This window comes from Enoplosus armatus, chromosome 5 (assembly GCF_043641665.1).
Source record: "Enoplosus armatus isolate fEnoArm2 chromosome 5, fEnoArm2.hap1, whole genome shotgun sequence".
Lineage (NCBI taxonomy): Eukaryota > Metazoa > Chordata > Actinopteri > Centrarchiformes > Enoplosidae > Enoplosus > Enoplosus armatus.
The window spans coordinates 18,594,481-18,603,075 of NC_092184.1; positions in this window are offsets into that span (position 1 = coordinate 18,594,481).

The following is an 8,595-nucleotide window of genomic DNA, read 5'->3' on the forward strand; positions in this document are numbered from 1 at the left end:
AAGGGATAAACAGATGCTTTATTGTTATTATTTTGATGTTGTTGTGAGGAAAGGAGGAAGTACGACAGATGAACCTAAAAGAAAGATATGCTAGTCTGAATATTATGCAGAAATATAAGACATGGGAAGTTTCATATAAAGTGCTTCCTGCTACTTTCAAATGTATGCAAGGATTATAACATATTTCACTGTTTTGTCTTATGTTCAAAAACATAAAGGTCTTAACCTGTAAACTGTTTGTAAATGAAATGTTAAGTAATATAAATGTGTCGACTGCATGTGTATAAGAGGGCGTATAGGCTACAACTCAAACTAACTTTCACCAACATCAGTGAAACCATACTCAGGAGTTAAAACTTCATGTGAACGTGTATGAAATGTATCAGTTAAATTATCAATACAAAACTTAGTCCAACACACATGTTTTTGTGATAAATATTAGGCTTGTGTATCTTTTCGCTGGTATGTTTGTTGATCTATGAGGCCCCTAAAATGCATACATACATGTAATGTTTATTTTACTATCTGTCAAACATGTTTTTATACATTACAGGAGATTAATCACTGAATAATAATGTATTAAATAAATTTATTATCAGTCACATAAGTTTTATTAATAATCGCACAACCTCCTCTCCACCATGGAAACCTGGAAGAAGACAAACTACGCAAACACACAAGAGGCAAAACTCATGCACACCAGTTAGACGAGAGGAGAGCCTGAATCTCCTGGAGGACGAAGATGCAGATCCAAACAGACTTAAAGACACTTGTAGGTCATCTTGTCTGTTGATATGATTTTGATACGAACATGAAATTAAACTCCCTTTATTGCAACTTTGTTGACTTCAACTCAAAGCTTCATGTTTATGTGGAAACACATGAGGCCGAAAACAGTACATGGCAAAGCCTGAGGAGCGTGAGGTAGGTCTGGCAACAAGATGTTGGGAAAAACAAGAAGAATTGGGACAGTACGCCAGCTCTGTGGGTATAACAGGGTAGTTTTCCCTCTGTAGAACTCTTCACCGAGGCCCATGTATTCATTAAAGTACGACGAGTCGGCAGTGAAAACACACTTGACGATCAGCATTTCAGTATTTCGGAAAATTAAATAATTGTGTCATGCTCATTGACAAAGCTAACATGCTGTCCTTTAGCAGGCATAACGTTTACCATGTTCACCATCCTTGTTTAGCATGTTAGCATGCTAATGGTCACAAATCAAAGACAATTTGATGATGGATGAAAAAGTGAGGGGACCAACAAAGTTACCACATTTCACCCTGAGGGGAACGTGAATGTCTGAACCACATTTTTGGGCAGTCCATCTAATGGTTGATGAGACACAAAACCACAAACCAAAGTAATTAGGATTCATTCTGCCTGTACCATGAATATCTGTACAAAAATGGACAATGGTTATTGAGATATCTCTGGACCAAAGTGGACAGACAGAGAGACATCGCCATCCCTAGAGTCTTGCAAAAAATAGGATAGGATGAAGTCCTCTCTGAAGAATAAGGTGTAAAGAAAAAAAATAACACTTGAGGTTGATCTTTCCCAAATACTGAAATCAATATCAAGCTAAACCTCCACTGTTGTAGCACTGGGTGTTTTAGTAGTAACACAAACCAAAATCCACTCTTCAGGTAAAAACACCACAAACCACATCACCACCAAAAGTGAGTGGACTCCCAGCACACCGACCACAACCGTGACTGGAGGGCACCACCAGCCTCGAAACTAAGAGAGACACAATTGAAACTAAACTCTGTAAAATAAAACCTAAAATAAACAGCATTAACAACAAAACTTGTACTAAAACCTCTTTTCAGCTTCTCAACCTACAATAAATGTTATGGCAGACCCACTGTGTCGTATATCTCTCCCTAAACAGTAAAATGCTAAAATGTGGCTAAACAACCACAGGTTTGGCTAACCACAAGTGTACAGTCTCACAACGTGGAAGGAGAAAGCACTATAATCTCAGCGTGTGAAGGAACACCTGCTGCCCACGATACTTCTCTTTGTACAAATCCACTGAAAAAGTAGTCCCAGTTATAACGTTTCACAGCAAGGTTAGTGGATTATACAGAGTGACCAGGAACAACACGTTGCTGTCGAGCGCACAAACAAAATTCTGCTCACCTCCATTGTTTTGGGATATATGTCAAAACCTGTGCACGTAAAATCTTGACTATCTGGAGCACCTTAGCAGCCGCATGGTTACAGCCATCATACCACATGCCACTCTCTCCCCATTTCCTGCTACCTCTTCACCTGTCATGACCAAATAAAGGCAAACAAAAACTGTCTGCATAACATAACACCTGTGTGTGATTTGACTGGCCTGACCTTTTAAGCCATGTCAGTTAGCTGCAGGGAACAGGATGTTCATGCACAAGTAGTTGAAGTACATACATCAGTACACAGTGAGGACTGAACACAGGCTTCAGGGATCAAAAAGCAGCATGCCTCAGTGTGATGTGTGTATTCTGCATTAAACTTTTAATAGCCATTTTGGAACATCTGTTTTCCTTCACAGACAAGGCTTTGTACTCTTTGTAAAGGGAGGAAATCTCATGTTGTGGTATAAATTTGACCCTTAAAACACAAATATTGTCCTGTCACAGAGACTTTCAAAACTGTAGTCTCTCCTAACAGAAGTGAAGACAGCCTGTGGGCCACATTTAACAATACTGACAGTGACCGATGAGAACAAAGCTGAGGTTTTAAAGCACAAACCCAGCCCTCTCAAACAAAAAACACTCTGACCTGCTAATAGTGATTATTCATGTCATGAATATGAACTGTGAACAATGCTACCAAATGCTAACATTATCAATCAGAGGAGGCATGATTATAATGTACTGTAGAGTGTGGTAAAGTCTACAGAGTCTAACTAATACCTGCTGTTAGTGATTGATTCTGTCCAGATGTGCTCCGATAATTCTACATCATCTTTCACTTCTTTCATCTTTATTATTTCCATTGTGCATTGTAACTGTAACTTCCTCTGGCTCAGCAGATATTCACTGAGCATTGAGGAGTTAAAAGGAATAGTTCGATATTTTGGGAAATAAACACTTATTCGCTTTCTGGCGGAGAAAAAGATGAGAAGATTGATACCGCTCTCGTTTCTGTACGGTAAATATGAAGCTATAGCAAGCAGCCGGTTAGCTTAGCTTAGCATAATGACTGGAAACTTGGGGAAACAGCTAGCCTGGCTAACAACCAGCACCTCTAAAGCTCAGAAATTAACACATTATGTCTTGTTTGTTTAATCCATACAAAAACGCAGTTTTACTTGGGGTCTATTTCTTGGCACTGAGAGGTTGGCGGGGGCTCGAGAAAGTCACTGCTCCCAGCCAAGAAATAGCTCGGCACATAACCACTTGTAGAATGGTGAATTGTTGTGTTTACATTTGTTTTTTTTTGTTCAGATTGAACAAACAAGATATTACATTTTAATTAGTAAGCTTTAGAAAGTCTGGTAGCAGGATTGTCTTGAGAAGCTAAGCTAACCGGCGGCTAGCTTACTCTACAAACACAAGACTGGTATCCCCGGTCAAGAAAGTAAACAAGCCTATTTCCCAGGATGTCAAAATATTCGTTCAGACAGAAGTCAGGAATGCCATGTAGGAAGAAAGGGGCTCACTGTAACAACAACAGTGGCTCCTCATTGATCGCTGTAGCAGTGTTTTCCTTCTCGAGAAAGGTGAGAGTACAGGGTCGGCAGCGAGACAGCACCCTGCAGCTGGTGGAGATCCCGTCCGCCGCTCGCTGACAGAGTGGAACCTCAACCTGGAGTCTCCCTGAAGGCTGGGCAGCTTTATTTGTGTAGCACGAGCGTTTAAACAGAGCAGAGACTGAAAGTCAGTCGCGTAGGGAAACTGGACTAAAAGAGATCAAATCAAATACAAATTAAAGACAAAATAAATGTGATCTTTCTCTCTCAAGCTGTAGGGAACCCACCATTACTGCACATGCTGCACTGTATTACCCAAAGGTTTACCACCACTTCCAACAACAACAAAACTCACACTCGTTCCTGCGGTGGTGTTACTCCGTGTCAAAACTACTGTCCATCAATTTGAGATATAAAGAAAAGGACTTCGAAGCCATGTTTTATATCTTAATGGTGTTAACTCAGCAAGTCATTAACTAGTTTGGACTGTGAACAAAAAAAAACAACAACCAATCAATCAACAACCACTTTGTATTCTTAGCAAAGACAAGAGAAAATAAGCTATGCTACAGCCACGCTAGTGTCTCCGTGAGGATGTACTTAGACACAGCTTTGATGAATTAATGGGTTAGGGTCATTGATTACACCTACATGTAGTTTCTATCCCATTTCCCTTCACCTTCCTCACAGACAGCTCAAAAGTTTTTTTGAGCTGTCTTTTTTTTACAAAAAAATGTAAGTAATAATTAACAAACATAAATAATAAACCTTCAATGATAAGTAATGCCTGCACTAGAGCCTAAGCTGGGAACAAAAACCTGGATAAAAATGTTTTTCCTCCTCTGCTTATAGTTCATCAGTTTAATACTGACAGGATCAGAGAAAAGGTAAAGGTTTCTGTTGGTGACCAAGGTTTTTTTTTTGTTACCTACAGATGATTTATAAAAGAATACACATTATTAATTCCACACAAAGCCTAAAGGGTTGCACAATCACGGGCCACTATTTTTACAGCTGGTCACTGAATTTCAATGAAACCTCTATAATGTTGCCAACATTCCTCCACATTACATATCATGTGCATGTACTCCATGTACAGCTTTTTGCCTTTGAAGTGCAGCAGGTTTATTTTACGGAAGGTGGGTTGCTGAAGAAAAGTGAGGGGGTCAAAAAGAGTCTTTAGTTTGTTTATGTTGGGCTGCTTGAAGCAATGAAGCAGGGATGAAAGGGGTTAATGTGAGTGAACGCAAAATTTATACCTGGAAAGAAAAACGTCGAAGGTTGAGAAATCACTGCAGGCTGCATAATGATGAAACACGATTTAATTTAAGCATGATTGAAGAAGTCCGTGTAGCTCTTTAAGATGTATAGTTGTTTCCAAACCCAATAACCTGACCTTTCCTCCTGTTCATGCTTTGCTCTTCAAGACAAATGTAGACCTTTATGAGGATAAATGTTTTTTTAATTCAAATAACGTGAATCAGCCTCACATTTCAGCGTCCTACCACAGAATCCATCACACTAAAAGCCTCTCACACGAAATATAAAACTAGCTCAACCAGCTTTTGCCTCGTGACACTTGGTTTTTCAATGCAAGCACAGATATTCCACAAGCAGGAGAAGCATTGGCAAAGTGTTTATTGTAAATTGTTTCAAATGGACACAGAAAAGACCATGTATGGAAAATAAAATATTTAATGTGTATAAAAAAAGAACAGACTTTGTACTCGAGACATTCAGAAGAAGTGAGCTGGCAATATGAAGATACCCTCTGCTGTATGCACCTACAGACTGTCTTCAAACAGGTCGTTTATCTCGATGAACTCTTACAGAACAGATGTAAGATGACTGGCAGGAAGAGAGACTGTTTTATGCCAGTATCTGAAAAAGCAATTTATATTTTGGTGTCGTGCTTTGGAAGTAAACTCAGATTACAGACCCTGAAATAAATGTTTGTTCTTGCATAAACCTGGACTTTTGTCATTTCTGTAATTAATACGATGTGCTCAGAAACACACATCAGATGTGCGAGTTGGCTTCTGCCTCGATCAATGTCATTCATGGGATATTTCAAAGCAACTATGAACGCGTCCCTTTCAGTTTGGGAAAATTACGATATGAAATTCGGCCACTGCATGCGTTTCCACATGCATCTCAGCCACATCTTGACAAGGACTGTTTCTATTTTAGGACGATGTGCAGGTATGGGATAACAAATGGAGACATTTCCCTTATTAAAAGCAGATAAAAAAAAAAAACATAATTCAGTGACCAAGCGAATGGAAATAAAAAAAAAAATTAAAAAAAAGACACCAAAACATGTTCACCTTCAAACGAAAATGAGCACACTGCCAGAGGACATCAACCGCTAGTTTACTGGCCCGTAATAACAGCAGCAATGGAGTTGACATGCAAGCTTATACAGTATATAAAACAATCATTTTATGCAGTTATTAGTTGAGATTCAGATCCACATATTGTTGTTGAAATTTGGTCCAGAGTAATTTTCTTTCAGCCTAGTCCAACTGAATAAGCAAAGTTCATCCAATGATCAATCATTTTACAGTTGTATTTTGGCTCTGATTTGGCAGTTCATTCACTTACAGCCTGCATGTGAACATAGAGCCAGCTGCAGCTCGTGGGACATTACGCACAATATTCACTTCAGTAACGCTGCGTCAAGCTATCAACAAGTGGAGGTTTGGCAGCAGCTACAACCACATAGTCAGTAAAGGGAACAACTCCGGGACAAAAACAAAAGCGGACAAAGAACAAGGTACCGTACCAGTATAGCAACATATTAAATCAGTGTTTGGAAAAAAAAAAAAAAGATACAAAAACGTTTTCCTAGAAAAATATATTGTTAAATACACAAGACATGCATGTTAGAAACATATGACAGACCAAAGACACAACTTCTGAAAACAACGTAATTCCACAAGCAAAGAAAAATACACGGTCAACCCTGTATTACCAGCATTTAATGTTCAACTTTTGTTGTGAAAATAAATTCAAGTTTCTTTTGTATCTTTTCAACACTTCATTGTTCAAATGGTCAAATCATGAAAAACCAAAAGACAAAACCAGGACTGAATCGAAGTCTGACAGTTCATCAGTTTCCTTGAGCGCACAAAGGATTTGCTGATTAATTGATAAGTCGACCGACAGAAAAATAATCTGTAAAAATGTCAAATTTGCTGGTGAGAGCATAACGTTTTGAGGATTTTGTTGCTTGTATCAGTTACATATAATAAACTGAACACTTAAATTTCTGTTTGACCAACGGGAATCTTAAGCAGTTTTAAGACACAATGTTGGGCTCCGATAACTTGTGATAAGTAATCATAATGAATTTTGACAGCTTAGACTATTTTCTAGTACTGTGTTGATCAGATGCAGACCTACTTCTGCAAGATATGATTGTGATATGTGTGATATGATATGAAAAATGTGTCAAGCATACGAGCCACATCAGGAGTGTGATGATGTAAGTTATCATTATCGATGAATGCATCCTTTAAATTAGTTTAATAGACTTTTCTTGACTGTCCTGGCAGTGGAGTGCTGTGACTAACAGCTGTGACAAAGTTAAAAACATAACTTGTAGACTTTAAGCCATAGAGTGCCACATTTCAAACAAATTGTCTAAAACCATAAAGGACAACAGCTGGAGCTGTGGAGTGCTGCTGGTTGGAAATAAAAAAAAAGAAAAAAAAAAGGACAATGTGTTTGTTGTTTGCCGTGATTGTCTGGAATTATTTAGTTTTAGATTTAATTGTTACTCTGATTGATTCCTCTCAATCATTTCTTACATAAGCCACTGTAGATATGTTGCGATGCTCTCAACATGACAGCACAGATCTGATGTACACCGTACCAATACGATTCACAATCACAGGGAAATACAACTCTATGCCACAATCATGTGCTATCAGGACTCAAAACTGAACGCATGCAGTCTGCTTGCCTTAAGTCACTAGAAAGTAAAGGATATGAAACTATATATATATATATATACATATACATACACACACACATATATATATATATATATATATATATATACATACATAATTTGTCTCCATTTTTAAAACATTTGTATTCAAAATACATTAATTCTTTTTTTTCTTTCAAGTCAAACCTATGAAATTGTCTTTGGTCAAGAAAAATATCTTAAAATCTACAGGCTATAAATGTTATTGTACAGGAATGAAACAAAAAAAATGTACTCAAGATCATGTAACTGATCAAAATGGGGAAAGCGGATACCAAGTATCTAATCATATCCATTTGGAGTGCTCCAAATATTTAAAGTGCTTCTGCATTATTCCCTCAGCATTTAATGTGAAAGAAACATCCATCAAAGTAAGGCAGATCGGTTTCATCTACTCAACTGTCCTCTGAAAATATTTATACACACATTTGTTCAGAAGAAGAAGATAAAAGGGGCACAAATAGAGGACGATCCTCCAGAAAGATTATGATTATCAATCAACTCGAAAGACAGATGTCAGAGCAAAACCATAAAAGATTCGGGGAGCATCATCACAGCTGTTGATATAAAACTGGGTGAATAAAAAAAATTAGCAGCCTATTCACACACCATCTAATGATGCCTTTTTCACACAGCTGTGGACGTAAAAGAGGACATAAATTAAGACAAAGAAAAGAGTCTCTTTATGAGGGACCTGCAATGCAGCGGAGGGGAGGAGATGAGACAGAAAACGACGACACCTAAGGGTTCGTTCATTTCAAGGACCGAGGAGAGGTCTTGGAAAAGCTCACAAGCTTGTTCTGGTTCCCGTTCTTAGGCTCTCACTGCTGTAGTGGACTCGTGATATGTCTGGAGGTCAGGGTGTATCATCCGTTCTTCACTGGGACACACAGTGGGTGTTCTCGCTGGTCGA